The following is a 17,385-nucleotide window of genomic DNA, read 5'->3' as shown; positions in this document are numbered from 1 at the left end:
ATTTGTTCTCTGAGAGCGTATTGCTGCCAGCAGGCAGTCCTGTGAACCAGATTACGTGATTTAATATTTTGCAGAACCTGTAATAATAAGACTAGTAGAATTGGCCAGAATGGTGCATCTTCCATTTTGACCAGTAGGTGAAGCTAAGGAGATTTATTGGATAGAAATACTGCCTTCCTGCTATTAATAAAACTAAAGGTTTTGGGTAGTGCTGCACGGTTATTTCTCCATGTGAATTTATGAGGGCATTCGGGGAGAGTCATTTTTCTTCACCTGGTTCCCTTTTCCTCGGAGTGAATGATGGTTGTGCTGCTGCTGGCTGCAAGGCGAGCAGAGAGCAAACAGTTCGTAAATGTAACTGCCTCCAGGAGAGCTCTTCATGTGTACAGCAAAGTGCTCTAATAGAGGAAGCAGGCAGGCAGGGTGGGCAGGTTGTAAAATAAATACATTGCTACTTAAAGAGTTGTCTTCGCTCTGTTTATACCACACTTGCTGCCTGATACAGACTGAGTGGAGATACTTTCAGTAGCAGTATCTGTGAGCTTTTTCTTAGGCAGTTCTGCTCATCTTCAGTGTGCCATGTCAGTCATCTACTGCCTTTGCTCCTGTTCTGCTAATCACTGCAGTGCTGCAAAATGAAAAAAAAAAGTAAACCTGCGCTGTGAGTGACTAGTAAACTCATAAAAGACGTGTATCTAATTCTACTTCTACTCTTACACACTGTATAAAAGCAAAGATTCTTACTATTTTTTGTTTCTTAACACCATTTAGCTCAGAGAGAAAATTGCTTTAGTTTCTATAGTTCAGAAAGGGCTCCTTCTAGGTCCATTAAGAAAAAAGGAAAGCTTTTAATAAATTTACGTTCAAAATCTAAATCAGTGGAGAAGTGCCTTTTTTCTATTAAAATCTGTAGATTTTTTTCCTAGGGGCAACAAGACAATGGAAATATCTGTTTGCATTAAACATTCATTTGTGTCTAATAAATGACACTGACCTACTTTAATGCTGTTACATGTATAATTGGGACAAAACAACGTGTTAATCTTTCTTTACAAATGGGAGTGCCCTGCAAAGCTAAAGCATGTAAACGTAGAAAAAAAAATATAGGAAATAGAGCCCTGAATCCAGATTCTCTGCCTGCTATTTACCTTTAAAGTATTGTGCCTGTTAAAAATACAGCTGTGAATTTGCCAGGCTGTGTGGCTTATAAGTTAACCAATTGATGTGGTTAACCTAACATTTTCTGCTGCTCTGCACAATTCTACATTTATACAGGCAGTATCTCTCTCTGTATGGTGAAATCTTGTTGGGATGGAGTGTAAGGCTGAGACAGTTGTTCCTTAATTTTTGTCCTTGCCGTGACATTAACAGCCATTTTCCTATTTGCAAAATGGGTGGTTCATTTACATCATCAAATCTTTACAATGGTTACCTAGTTAATGATTGCAAAACAGACAGAGCGCTTTAAAATAAGTGGTACACTATTTCTTATCCTGTTCTTATGTTGATCAGAGCCAGAATCCATTGGATATGGCATCATTTAATATTTGAACACTCTGTCTGTTTATTGAAGATGTCACTAGTTACCAGTTCAAATGTGGACTTCTAGCTCTAATCCAGCAACGGGGCCCCAGGGGCTTCATTTGAACAGGCATAGCCAAAAGCACTTCCCAGCTGCAAGGTTCAAGGGCATAACAGACTTGACTGTACATTGTGGTTTCTGTTAGAAGGAAATCTTGTCAAGGGAACATGGATGGATCAAAGATGTAGTTAGCTACATCCAGGGTCTGGGCAATTAAGGAACCACATCTGCAAACCCTCTCCCAGGTGTGACAGAAGTATAGGTCCTGGGTGATTAGCTAGGGTTGTGTAAATCCCTTGTAAATGCCTCTCCATTGAAAAATCACTAAAACACATTTCCTTTTGTAATCTTAGCATCTGTGCAGCTATTCTTTGGGTAACCATCTATATATACAGCATAGCATGTGTCATGGTTTAACTGCAGCCAGCAACCAAGCACCAGGCAGCCGCTCACTCAATTCCCCCCCACGCAGTGGGATGGGGGAGAAAATTGGGAAAAAAAAAAAAAAGTAAAATTCGTGGGTTGAGATAATAACAGTTTAATAGAACAGAAAGGAAGAAACTAATAATGTTAATGGTAACACTAATAAAATGACAATAGTAGTAATAAAAGGACTAGAATATACAAATGATGCACAATTCAATTGCTCACCACCCGCCGACCAACATCCTGTTAGTTCCCGAGCGGTGATCCCCCCACCCCCACTCCCCCCAGTTTCTATACTGGGCATGATGTCACATGGTATGGAACACCCTGTTGGCCCCACTTTGGGTCAGCTGCCCTGGCTGTGTCCCCTCCCAACTTCTTGTGCCCCTCCAGCCTTCTTGCTGGCTGGGCATGAGAAGCTGAAAAATCCTTGACTATAATCTAAACATTACTTAGCAACAACTGGAAACATCAGTGTTACCAACATTCTTCTCATACCTAACTCAAAACACAGCACTGTACCAGCTGCTAGGAAGACAATTAACTCTACCCCAGCTGAAACCAGGATGGCATGTGACAGATCTCTTGAGAGCTGCCTCATGTTGTACCACTAATCCCAAGAACCATCACCGCTAGCTGGCAATACTCTTCGTTTGTTGTCAGAAAAAGGTGGAACTTCCTATATGATAGTCTTGAAATTGTTTTCGGTTCTTTCAAATTACTGTAGGAATTTACCCTGAATGTGTCTATATGTTGTGGTTTTACCCCAGCCAGCAACTAAGCACCACGCAGCCGCTCACTCCCTCCCCCCCCACCCAGTGGGATGGGGAATAAAATCAGGAGAAGAAGTAAAACTCCTGGGTTGAGATAAGAACGGTTTAATAGAACAGAAAGGAAGAAACTAATAATGATAATGATAACACTAATGTAATGACAACAGTAGTAATAAAAGGATTGGAATGTACAAATGACGCACAGGGCAATTGCTCACCACCTGCTGATCGATGCCCAGTTAGTCTCCAAGCGGCGATCCCCCCGCGCCCATTCCCCCCAGTTTCTATACTAGATGTGACGTCACATGGTCTGGAATACCCCATTGGCCAGTTTGGGTCAGCTGCCCTGGCAGTGTGCCGTGCCAACTTCTTGTGCCTCTCCACCCTTCTTGCAGGCTGGGCATGAGAAGCTGAAAAATCCTTGACTTTAGACTAAACACTACTGAGCAACAACTGAAAACATCAGTGTTATCAACATTCTTCACATACTGAACTCAAAACACAGCACTGTACCAGCTACTAGGAAGACAATTAACTCTACCCCAGCTGAAACCAGGACACTATATATGTATACACCTACCTGTATTTAATGAAATTAAGGAAAATATGTTTTAGGAGAGACACCTACTTTATTTCTTGGTGTTATCAAATCAAGAATTCCATCAAGCACAGACTTATACTCAATGCAGGAACAATTTGATAAAGTATTGGCCAGTGTTAATAGGAAATCAGGCTATGCAATCTCATGACCCAGAGACCTACAAAACTAAGAACCCTGACAACTCAGTTTTAAAAACAGCTCACTTTTCTCTTATCAGTGGATATACAGCTCCTTGGTAAAAACTGCACCATTAGCTCTTGTGAACAAGGTTCCTAGGGTGTATATATTGCCTTTCATACTAGTGTTCCCTGAAGAAGGTACTCGGATATTACAGATTAGTTAGACTATTGTGTAATGGCAAGATTGACCAATATGACCTATCATTTTTTTCCAAGGGGAACTTACTCCTGAAAATAATTTCTTTTATGGAATTCACATGATCCTGTGATAAACCATGTCTCAAGGTGCTGCAGTGCACTGATGAATGAAAAGATGGTATACTAGCTACAGAAGTAGATGATTTTGCCAAAGGAGTTTGTCCTAACTGCTAAGGAAAACAGGAAAATTGCCGTGCAGTAGCTTCTAGTTTAGACCAGTATAATAGTAACTACCAATTGCAGTGGTTATGTTATAACCTTTGCCCACCCAAGCAAAGGTGTCAGTTAACGTTACTACAAGCAGCCTACGAATGTCGCACCTTTATTCCAGGGGATGTAACTCCCAGCACCCGATGGTATTTATAACTTCACTGTATGCTGATGTAATGAGAAGGGACAGCAGGACCCAGGACACTCAAGTTAGAGAAGATATGTAAGAAAGAGAAAAGAAGAAGGAACACAATTTAAGGGTTTGAATCTGTCTCTCTGAATTTAGAGGACAAGAAATTCCATTGTTTTCAGCAGGTCAGCTGGGCTTACATAAGATAATAAATGAGTAGAATTCCAGGAAGTTAGACTGGCTACTTCACAGGCTCATCGTATTGCCTGTTCAAAACAAAGCTGTTAAACAATTACGGTTTCCATCATCCACTTCAGGGTTATAGCTAAACCTAGCTCAGTTAATAACTGGAGAAGATGACTGAGTCAAGTATTGCATGTAACAGCAGGTCATAATCAACTTCAGTGTGAAGATATAAATTACAATCAGGTGCTTTTAAAAGCAAAAAAAGTCAGCTCGAAATCACTGTAGTAACACCCAAGTAGACTGCTCTGACAAAAAACCAATCTTTGGATGCAGTGGTAGAGAAGCTGTTTCATACACTCTGTGGGACCAATTGTAACACTTCAGATTTTGTTAGGAAGGGTTGGCTGCAAGTCTCTCTTGTGCCAACAGAATGAGCAAGAAGAGGATAAGAACTTTTCTTCCTTTGACTCAAAACCAGATTAATGACCTAATACAATTTCAGTGGAAACTATTGTATGTAAAAAGTCAACCTAGAAGTGAAGTCATTTATACATCAGACTCAAACAGCATTTATGCTTACTAACACTTTTGGCTGTGTTTGACTTTGAATGTCATCTGCTTTGGATTATAATAAAATGAATGGAGTACTTTGAATAACCAGCCTTTCAATTTGCATCAGAAATCAGCCACCATCGTACTTTAAAGGCAAGCAAAAAATATTTGCTATTTTTGTTGAAACAAGCCTTGGCTACAAATCATCAGAGTGACTGTATACTTCATGTTCTGCTTTTTAATTACGTAGTAATTAAAGTCTGAATTTTGTGCCAGCATTTATGATAGTATAAAGTGCTCGTGTACCACAACCAACCAAATAGCCCTGAGGATGGGTGAACAAAACAGCTTTTCATGTGTTAGAATTTAGGTTCTTAAACAGTTTCTTGGATATATTAGAAATTAAAATAGTAATAGCAGAAAAGTATTTTTTTTGTCATTTAAGGCCAAGTCTTCAGAATGTTTTCACAGTCTGATACTTATCATTCTGCTTTAAAGGTACACTTCAGACTTAAGCAATCTCCAGCAGAATTAAAATTTCCTTATTTCCATTGGTTAGGTAGTAATTAACAACACAGGTTATGAAATATGGTCTGAGATATTGCAACCAGTAGCAAGTGAAGCTCAGGTTTGGAATTAGATTTCTTAAATGCCTTTCGGTTTCAGTCTTAACACTTGCTGTTCTGATATCACTTGTATTCTATTCTGCATCTCATTTTTTGGAATCAGTCAACTGATTGCTCATTACCGTGATGATTTTGCATTCATGTAAGTGACTGCACAAGATGCGAAGCAACAAAAAAGCAAGCCTAAGGAGTCTTCAGGATGACAGATGCATATGTTTGCTTTTTACCTTAAGGTTTCATATGAGGTTTCAGACCAGAAATAAGAATTTGCCAAAGCTTACAGTTCATTTCCTTACAACAGATTTTGTGTTAAACCTGCTAGAAACATAGAGCTTGAACATAGATTGGGAGAGGCAGTCTGAACTCTGTGTCTGTGCTCCTGAGACATTCTGGCAAGGAAGTATCTGTACCCCAGCATGAGGAGATGCTCAATTAGGATAACTGTCTCTGTTAGGTCCAAAATAGTCACGGCATGGAGCATTACAGCTTTATCCTTCCCGTCAGCCCGTTTTTCTTGACAAGTCTTTGCCTTGCCTAATTTTATAAAAGAACTGCACTGCTGAATAACAGAGAGATGGTTCATCAGGCCTGTCCCAGTTCTGCTTGAGAGTGCTGATATTTAAATATAATCACTATTTTCTCTACATGCAGCCTGAGTAAATGGAGTAAAATTCATTTTTCAAAATTTTTCTAGAGCTCACTTTTTTAATGTACTTTTAAGTCTCTGCTTGTGCTACCTCACTACAGTACATCTGATGTTCTGTAAATACATAGTTTCTGAAGTGACTGGGTTAATTCCTCTTGCTTTGGCTATGTATTTTTCCATGGGAATAAGATGTGAAGTTTCCCAAGATTACTTGTCACTGTTCTCTTGCAAAAGGTCTGGCTTGAGTCACCTCACAATACAAATGTGATCTCGCTTCATCTCTGGAACATTGCCTGTAGGCCACTGCTCCCTGATTTCTTGTTTTAGAAAGAGCCAGAATAGTTTAGCTAGTTTTAGGCACCTGTAATAATTTGCAGTGTGAGTGGAGCAGTGCTTACCCCTTACCCCTGTCCTCTCCCACCTTCCCCCTGTCACTGCTGCCCAAGCTGGCTGCCTGTCAAATGACTCATTTTCTTTGGGACACGGTGGCGTCTCCTAAGGTTAATGTAATATCTCTGTGACCTGACAGATGGAGGAAAAAGAAAGATTGCAGAGGAAATGAGATATAGATAGAATAAGGTGGTTAGATACCTTTCTAGGAAAACTAGCCTTGACTTGGCATATTGTAAATTTTGGTCTTTTAGATTTTATTAACATGGGGTTAGGGGGAAATACTCTGTCAACAAGTGAACTTTTGTACTATACTTTTTTGTGGTCTTATAAAATGGTTTCTGTTGTGTTATCCTATTTTATCTATCTAGTTTAATTAAATGCAAAAATGTGCATCCCAGTTACCTTAGTCTGGGGAAGGATGAAAGAGTGTAGGAGGAAAAAAGAGGTAGGATTGAAAGGAATCTTACTACTGTTTTTAAAAAGGAATTAATGCTTCCAAGGAGCATTGCACAAGTACATGTTATTATGCATTTTATGCTCAGATTCTTATATGTAAATTTGTGGTGGCCTTTGAGGTCAAGGAAACCTGTGGCTGAGCAGGAAGGGGAGATTTGTCCTGCATCTTAACCTAACTCCATCCTCCACTACCTGTCATGGTCCTCTCAATTCTCCTGATGCTCTCAGTGTTGTGCACTACTGCCAGGAGTACCTTTCTGGACTGCAAGCATTTTCATGTCATTCTTTCAAAAAGGCCTGAAAAGTATCGCTCCTGACCAAACCAGAACTACTTTATCCTGTGTACACACCTGGTTCACCAGCCCAGGTGTTACTGGACATTCCTTCAACAATACTGTGTGATTAGATCCTGATTAAGCTTTCCCTTGATCTTTGATTGACATGGAGCTCTGCCCTACTGAATTGGCAGTTGGTTTAGCCTCTGTTTTTTCTTTCCGTTTCATATAAATAAGTAACTACTCTCTTTGAGGCACTTTAGTTTAATATTCAGATTTGGAGAACTGAAATTAGAGTCAGCACATTCTAACAAAAACATAGTTGCATAAAAGGTTTTTACATATAAAGGATCTTCTGGTCAGTTTCCAATTTATTTTCAATTTTTCTGCTTCCTTTTAGACTTTTTCAGCATTGCTGAGTTCCCACATGAACATCTGCAACATAATTTTCATCATAAGTGCTTTATAATCATACACGCTATAAATATTAGATTGTCTTTTAAAGGCCACTTCACTTTGATTTTGAATATTAAGTGGAACAAACAAAAAAAAATTATTATTCAGACAATTGGTCTAATTTTGGTGTCCTCATTTGTGGGCTAAAATGCAACTAAATTCTGCCATTGCTGGAGTTTGAAATACATGGTCTTCTAATTAAGTAGTGTGCAGGACCACTCAGAGACCTAGAGGTAGAGGCATACATTGGATTGAAACAGATATTAGTCTCTTTTGCAGTAGCAAACACAAAAGATTTCTGAATAGCCAGATGAAAGCACAAGAGAGAATCTCCCCAACCTGTGGCAATGCGAGCTGGATGTGTATATTTGCAGTTTACTAAGTAAACCTTTCCTGATTAAATGAGCTTCTCGTGCAGCAGCTCTACAGTTTGCCTCACTTTGCCTTACCCTAACCTTGACTTGCTTCCCTGACCTGGCATACCTGCCTCTCTGTGCTTGCTTTTTCTCCAGGATCTGGGTGGAGATGGCTTAGCAAATGGCTATGCTGATTGCCACCTGGGCTGTATGTGCTGTGGAAATTATTTTGCTCAAGCAGAGTTTCTGTAGTCACACTTAGTTTATGTTTTGGCGGGCTTATTGCAGTCTGTTACTCCACTACTGGTTTTAGACTGACTCTTATGGGCCCAACAAGAAAATGAATAACTTGGCCCAAAATTCTTTAATACTTTTTAAATCCTTAAAGGTGGACTTTTCCCCACCATGGAGAGATGTCAGAATCGTATAACCCTGGTGATGCAGGTTGTCGCTGCTTTCTGTGGTTACTGGCGTCTTAAGTGTTTTTATAGATAAACAAGGCAGAGTCCTCAGATGCAGAACTTGCTGTCTACCAAGATATAGAGGTGAGCTGGAGACATATGACATGTCAAATGAATGAGTGAGAGGCAGTGTAGCATATGCATCTTTTCATTTCCTTATCTGGGTTTTCTTTTCTGATTACCAGGTTATGGAAAGAATGGAGATGTGGTTTTCTAGAGTTCAGTAAGGAGGTAGGTCTGGAACATTTTTAATTTTACTTGTTCTTTATGAACTTTATGAATTACCCTTTCTTCTGTGAACAAAGAAAGAATTTAACGTTTGCCTGTATCTAAGAACTTACATGAAGGCTGTTTTCAAAGGCCGGTGGTATAGGCACATACCTTTGTTTGTATTTTATCCAGTTTTGTTTAGGCCAATGTATGTTCATGTGGCATAGAAAATTTTTTAATATTATTTAAAGTGAACTGTAAGTATGAATAAGAGTTCCTACATTATGGCTTTTATATTTCCTGGATAAGAGGGAAAAAAGACCTGATTTCAGAAAACCTCTCTATTTAGGACAGTACCTTCATGTGCATCCTCAAAACTATATACCTGCCAAGAATGTGTAGTTCTAACTATTTCTTATGATGACCACTCTCACTCCTGCACTGGCCTGAAGCCTGCAGTCTTGTGCCTGGAACCGTCTTTACTTGTGTGAACAGATATATAAGCACATAAAACATTTTTAAGATATATACTGGAATTCACTGCCGTGTGGGCATTAACTTGCAAGAGACAAGAACACCTCACTTACAGTCATGAAAACCACAGACCTGACTGCCCTTTCAATCTGATGTCTCCAAGTAACACTTTGCCATTTTGGACTTTGTAAAAGCTCTGTGCTAGTGTCTCCTCCCAATGTCTCCTCAGCTGAAGGTGTGAGTGGGGCGAATGTAATTACTGTGTTGGAAGGTGGTAAAGATGCAGAAGCTACCTCTGCCTACGCTCGTGAAAAGTGCAGTGGGCCCAAATGTAATAAGAATAGATCACTGTAGTATTGGGGCATGCTGGCAGCAATGATACTTATTGCAGCTAGCCAGATAATTTTAGTCTAACTCTTTATTTAAATGAGCATGTAATATGGGAGACCAGAGCAAGCTCCTTATTCACAGAATGAAGCTAAACACAGCATCCAGCATTACTTTTGCAAGTTGGAAACTTCCTTCTTGAATAATATCTGATAATCATCCTTGTCTGTATGACCTATATGTCAGCATATGCTGAGAGCACATCTATTTTGAAACCAGTCTTAATAACACAGCTGCAGCCCTGCAGACGATTGTGCTGCCTGAACATGCCTCCGCACTGCTCAAGCTAAAGGAAAGTTCTGCATCAGGCACTGAAATCTAGTCTGTCCTCGGGAAAGAGTCTTATAATTAACCTATTATTGCAAGATTTTTGGATTTATTCCCCAAGGAAAGAGAATCTAGTCGAGACATGAAAAATGTGTCAATCTAATATAATAATAGAATAGTGAAGCCCTGTGGTCTAATGACGCATTAGATTTATGAAAAGCTCTTTTCTGTTTATCCCACACAAACACAACCTTGCACTCAAAAACATTACATAATTGTTAATCCATAACACATTTCTCTTGTCAGTTGAATGACAACAGTATGCAATGACCAGCTTTTTTTGAATGAAGCAGTTCTTTGGAGCTTTTTTTTCATTTCTAGCAATTTTCTTTCATACTGTAAGTGTTATTTCTCTAATATAAAATGTTACAGCACAGTTTTAGGCTGTGGTCTGTATCCTGTTAATCAATGTAATTGTGTTCCTCATTCTTCCCAATCTCCTTTCCCTTTTCTGTTAGTCTTAACCGCAAAATATTTTCTCTGAACTGATGTGACTGAAGAGGAATTTCTATATAGTATCACCAAAAAAGGAAGGAGCTACCTAGCAAATAATTGCAAAGCAGATAAAGAAGTTTGTGGCTGAAATTTCTATAATACTCAGCTCACTTGGTAATGTTTATCTCCCCAGCCAAACCTTCCACAGAATGGCTCTTTTGAATGGATGCCACTTCATCCATATAGGGCACCAAGAGGAAAAATTGCTGCTGCTTTCAATTAGGAAATACAATAAAAGTTTTGGAATAATGGAATTAAGTATTAGAAGGGGACTCATGTTATTTAATTCCTTCTTGCCTTACAGGCAATGTAGAAATGAAAATATCAGGTGAAAATTTGGAAGGACTTTTTCCTCATTGTAGTTCTTGATAATGTGCACATCTGCATTTAAGTGCTACTGCTGCATTTTCTCACAGTACTGATTTTCAAAAATAAGCTCCACCCTGTCTGAAATTTTTCCCTGAAGTCAAATTTTCAGAAACACCCAACCAACTATTGAAAATGAGGTAGAGACCGTGTCTGTCTTTGATAGATCTGAAAGTTGCTGCTTTGTATTGCTAGCTTCTGAAGTTGGTTTTACATAGGCCTGTGAGCAGGATTATTTTTCTTTTAATGTGGATCTATCATCTCCTTTAATAAACAGCACATAAGGCATGATTGTGTAAAAGTTTTTGCACATATGCAGGAGAGGCAGGATTCCTCCCTCCAGCTTCTGAAGTCTGGGATGCCGAGATCTGCAGCTGAGCCTGTCGTTTGGCAGGAATGAGGCAATCTCAAAAGAGGAAAAGTTCTTTTCTTATTGCTGACTTTCTGATGAGCTTTCTCTTACAGTCAACAATACCTTTTTTGAATACAAGAATCTTCAAAAAAGAGATAGCATTTACAAAGAATACTTGTAAAGTCTGTGTCACAACTAATCCTTCCTTGTTAATAGCTTTGGCATGGCTCTCTACTGCAGTCTGTTTCTATCATATAAAGGGAAAGTTTTCTTTAGCGTTGGATGAGATTAAGCAATCACAGGGAGGATGCTAATCATATAGGCTACCTATGAAAAATCGAGAGGAGCTCTTCCCATTGTCAACACAAGGATGCAAGAGGAAAACAGTTACCATCACTGGGCTGTTGTAGCATCCCTTTTCCCAAATACTTTCACTGGCCTACAGTTGCAGTACTCACAAATAGAAGATAAGCTCAAAACATTTGGGGATAAAAATGTCAAATTCTACCAACTGCATGCTGGGTTTTAGAGTGCTATCTTCCCTCTGGTTTGTTTCTTGTTTAAGATATGTCTCTTAACAAGAAAGTTCACCTCTTGTATAAGGATCCCTATATATTGCCACTGTAGTAGGAGATATATATATAAAAAAAATAATAAAAAAATAAGCATAGGCCTGCCTGAGAGGGCTTGAGACAGATAAGTACACAGTAGCTCATCTCTGATATGCTGAACCATCTGAACTTGTTGAAATCCGTACTTGGAAAGGACTTGGCGTCATTCCTTCTGTCTCTGCCAACCCAATATGCCTTTCAGCTCTTCTTCCAACAAAAGGAATAAATAATTATCCTGTTTCTCTCCAGTTTCCAAATGTGTTCACATCCCCTGGTTACCTTATGTTATGGATACAGGCAAGGGGCTACCTGTGAAACCTTACCACAGTGTGGGCCAAATCATGAGCACACCTTGACTTTGCAGAAGACGTTTCAGGCAGAAATGTAGCACTAATCTTAACAATGGTGACAGTTTCATTCACTGATTAAATGCAGCAAGAACAAATAAATGAGGCTTTCAAAACATGAATGGTGGCCTTAGGTTTTATGAGATATAATTAATGGCTGCTTATTGCAATAAATTCATTCCTGTTGTGTTTATTGCACAAGCAAAATCCTCTAAGGCAGCGTACTCAACAGCTTTTCAGAAACACTCTTTTTCAGAGTACCATTACAAAACTGTTAGGCAAAATGTGTATCTTTTCCAAGAACAGCATGATGTAATCTTTTTAGTTAATAGAAGTTGGATATTTTAACCCCTATGTAAATGGCAAAGAATAAAATTGTTTAATGACATTGTCCCTCTGAATTGCCTGATGATACAAGTCATCAAATTGCACCCCAGACTCTACAGAAAGAGTATGATGTCAGGCCTCCTTTTGTTGCAAAGAAATTCTGATTTTCCAAGAGCTTCCCAATGACAGTGTGAATGATAGATACCATTCATGGTATGAATCATGAATGATTGATACCATTTTAATTTACAGGGTATTGTTCACTTCGCTCCTTCATCAAATATCAGAAATCTTGAAAACTTTCTTGGACATACATTCTTCCATAATTTTATGGGAGAGGTGCAAAGGTTTTCACACTTTAGTTATTGCTTCATATTTCAGAAATTTTGATGCAAGCTTGTGAAATAATGTGACTACTGCCTCTAACCTCCTGTGCTAACACCAGCGTACATATTTCTCATCTCACATCTTAGTGTAACTTGGTGTCTAAGTGACACATTTCTGTATGGATAAGTTACCTTTGCTATAGATAAATAATAGTTTAGTCACTTACATGTTGCTTGTCTTGTTTTTTCCAAATGCAGAAGTTCAGGAATTGAGATACCTAGACATGTTTTAGCTTTTTGCCTGTCTCTTGACACCATAGTAGCTCCACTGGAAAGTCAGAGAAGAGTGAGAAAAGTCTGGACTGTGGGAAGGAGTGCCTTTCCTGAAAGGAAGAATAAGATAGATAATGAATCATTATAATTTCATATAATGAATATATGTCTGTGGTTGTGGGAACCTTGAGGCACATCCACGCAAGGAGGGAGAGAACTTGTCCTAGGCTAGACTGCCCCATGTTTTCTCCCTGGAAAACAGTGTGGGAATTACAAATCAGAAAAACATGTCTGCCCTGTTGAGAGCTGCGCACAGTACATCCATCTATAATGGAATAGAAAGAGAGAGGGAAAACAGTTTTTTGAAACTGAGGCTTTTTAGGCTGTTGAGTAGGACTCCATGGGAATGATGATAATAGAATTAATTGACTATAACTTCACAAAATCCTGGACGGCGAGACACTAAAAGCTTATGCTGCCATGATTATATAGCAATAGAGGGAAATTGTCATGGGTATTCCTCTGTATGACTTACCTGAATAATGTCTCCAGGCTCCCTCCCACTTACTAGGTTTTGTGGTTTTAAGGACATAGAGGGGTTCTTTTTGTCCCCTAGTTTCCAAGTCTGACAAGCGCTGAGCCAAAGCACAGCCACGTGCCTGCTTTGTATTTCTCATCACCTCGCGCCTTGAGCAGTTACAGGGTAACTGAGCACGACGTAACTTTCTGCAGCCATGGCTGGTGTTTCTCTGGTGTTTCTGACCTCAACCTGTGGAAAATCTCAAAATCCCAGTCAGAAATAAAGCAGACCACTGGAACCTGCTGACTCCTTCTAAAGGCAAGCATTTCTGAAGTGGCCCACAAAGGGGAGCTTAGGCAAAACAGCAAGAGTTCTAATGTGCCAGCACTGGAATTAGCAGTTGTCGTGATCTCTGTGCTGAAGTGGAATAGATTAGCAAACCCCTAACATAATGGTGTTGGAAATGTCTGCATCACCTTGATCTTTCCCTTTCAGGATATGTATTGCAGTACTGAAGCTTCACTAGCTAGGTGGAAGAAAACCAGTCACTTCAGTAAATGTATGTTGAAAAAATCCACACTTCGTGGGTTCTTTCAATGACATCTCTGTAAAAACATAAGTCAAATGGGTGTGTAAGTGTAAAATACTCTTGAATTGTAGAAAAAGGATTTTATTAAGCTCTTTTAGAAAAAGTTGGGACAGACGCCTTAGATATATTGCTAAGGGAATGCAATATTTTTTATGGATTTCCTACCATGCAGAAAGTAACTGGCATAACACATCAAAGTGCCAGTAAATTGGAATATTCTAGTAAGCAGTTGGTTGAATTATAGAATATTGTCATTGTACAGAAGGACGTATCTTTGAGTTCTTTCTTCTTTCCTGCTAGGTCATCTCCTAACATTGATGGCAAGTTTAAGGCTACTTTTTATTCTTACTGATCTGAAATAATAAGCATTATATTTGCTTCTGCTATCTTTTCATTGCCAGCACTGAAATTCACATGTCAAGAAAGCCATTAGCTTGCTGCTTTGATTGTGCATCCAGGTACATTATTTACCCCCCATATAACAGTTGCTTAGTTTTGCATGGTTTATGTTATAAAGTCTCTAGATCTCCTGCAACACATTTAATTGCATCGTGGCATCAGCTGGCCTCTCTCTTCATGGATATGGCACTGTTTATGACCACTGCCTTTCAAAGCAAGCCATGAGGACAGGGTTGATTTCTAAACTGAATAAAACTAAGTGATTCTTTCATTGATTTATACACTAAGTAAATAGTTAAAGATGGGGTGAGGAGAGACCCTATCTTGAATGTCGAGCAGACTTGCCTAATTGTGATTTGTGAAGCTGTAGAAGTTTCCCAGGGGAAGTTGTGGAAGACATGCTACTATTTATGTGTAAAGCTGCCTTAATTAATCTTGTCTGCCTTCATTTTTAGTAATACACTTTTTTTTCATTTGTAATTTCTAAGGAATTTCAACCTACCTTGATGTATCGCAGATACAGAAAGAATTTGGTGCTCTGGTAGGTTGTGTGTAACTCATATATGTAGCTCTGTTATGTGCAACTTTTATATGTGTGTATATATATATATAAAAAATGTGGTTAAAGTCATATGTCGTACAGTGTGTATCTGAGCCAATAAAGACTGCTACTCTTCCATCCACTGTTCACATCTTAATTTATGATGTAGGTGAAATCAACTGTAGAGCTTACTGCTCAGAACAATGTGGCAAAAAGGTCCTGTCTTTAGCTAGCAAACATGAGCTGCATCATATCACTAGGGCATTTTCACTGAGTGATCACTGTGCCTTTTTTGGTAACTACCAACAACTGACTTTCTGCCTTTTCATTGTAAAATCTTTCAGCACCACAGATTAAAAATTATACTGTAAGGAAGTGCTGGCTCTAAGATTAAGTTGAGTATTATTTTGATTTCAGTCAAGTACTCATTCCTTCGGGCATTGGCAGAGTAGTTAACATGGATTACAGGACATCCTGTCTATGGATTAAACTACAAGTTTATTCAGTTCTGCATGAAGCCATTCAGAGCTTTAGGTTGTTTGTGTTAATGTAACACCTTTGAATGATTGATTTTCTCACTAAACAAGCACCAAGTGCACTAAAATCCAGGCACAAGGAAGTGTGTCATCATGTGTGCTGTGCTTCCAGTCCTCTCTCATGTTAGTAGTTTAAATCTGGTATCTTATGGAGGAAAGGTTCCTGAGATCCATGTCTTCTAAAAATGTTGGCTGTTATAGTTTGGAAATTATAAAAGGCTTTCCTTCAGTTCTCCAAGCCAGTACTCCATACTTACTGTGTCTAAGTGTTTTTTATCCTAGCTCTTCACACAGAGTGAAACGAAATAAACTAAATGCCACTACATCGTGCTAAGACACAGCTGCTTGCTGGTGTCTTATCCCAAGGCTCTCACTAGTCCTAAATGAAGCCTTAATTTTCCTCTCCTGCCTATCAGCACAGTGTTCCCATGGGTGCTCAAGGACGACCCAGGAACACAGCACAAAAGCAGAGTGAAGGAGAATCTGATGCTCGGGTTTAGGTTCAGCACACCTTCATCAAATCACTGTCTCTCTCCCATGTGGACCATCTCCGACTTACTACATGTTGCCTACAGTTCATCTGTGGCCTGGGATCCTGCAGGCATGCTGCTTTTATTGACACTCAGCAAGCTCTGGAGATCATTTTTTAAGTATACATGAACCCATTATCACAATGGCAGCTGCTTTACCTTGCAGTGGCTCATCTTTCAACAGGTGAATAAAGTTATTGCAAACACAGTGAAGGCATCTAAAATCAAGGGATAAATGCTGGAATTCCAGTCGGTGGAGTACAGCACAAGCAATGGCAAATTCTGTTAAAAACTCTTTATTTTCTTATTGTGATATTTACCTGCCCTTGTGTGTTCCTAGCAATTCGTAGTTTCAGTACTCTCTATTAGGGTAACATGACATTAAGTCTAGATTCATTAAGCATTGGCACTTAAGTTTGTAACAACCAAGCCAGTATTTCCAAGTTTCTGATAGGCATAAATTAGCCATTCTCAACATTGTAGAGGATCCCCAGGCACTGCTGAGCAACCTGAACTCTGAATTAAAGTTTTTTTGACCAGCTAGTGAGTAATAGTGCATAAACAGTACTCGTTGTTTGCTGATGAAACAACACACTTCAAATGTGTTAGTGAAATACAGTACAGTATATTTTTCCCCTTCCAAGACTCAAAAATGCACATATTTTTAAATATGATTAAGGTTTTTTCCAAAGCAAGTCACATATTGCATAGGGTAAAAGGTAGGCTTTATTAAAGAGGAAGCTGCAAAGCACAAAGAAAGGACTCACTGGTAATAAAGGTATAAATAATTCCAAAGTTTTAATGTATTTGAAATGTGCTTATTTAGACTTGTACAAACACATACAGATATGCTTAATCTGCTTCAAATACAGCTGCTGTTAAATAAAGTTTAAACCAATTCTTCAGTGAATGAATCTAAATGACCATTGTCTAAGTGTAAGTAATTTTTTTTCTCTGTATTTCCCACACTCTAAGTGAGGTGGGTTCAGTTCACATGTTTTGTTTAGTGGAACCGTGAAGTTGCACAAGGCCAGTGCCTTTTTTTTTTTTGCTTTTTCACATTTAGTGCCTCATCGCTGCACAGCAGCTTCCAGTCCTCAAACTCCTGCTGTTGACTTGAGAATTTATTGTGTTTAGGTTGAGCATAACAGCATATACACCTGTGCTGCTGGAGCCTAAGTGTCCTGCTTGCTGGATCCCAATTGCAGTTGTGGATGTGTGAACAACTCAGAAGACAAGTCTTCAATGATAATAGGATTACTATTGGGA

The sequence above is a fragment of the Haliaeetus leucocephalus genome, unplaced genomic scaffold (assembly GCF_000737465.1).
Source record: "Haliaeetus leucocephalus isolate CR32 unplaced genomic scaffold, Haliaeetus_leucocephalus-4.0 Scaffold656, whole genome shotgun sequence".
NCBI lineage: Eukaryota > Metazoa > Chordata > Aves > Accipitriformes > Accipitridae > Haliaeetus > Haliaeetus leucocephalus.
Note: the sequence above shows the minus strand (reverse complement) of the source record.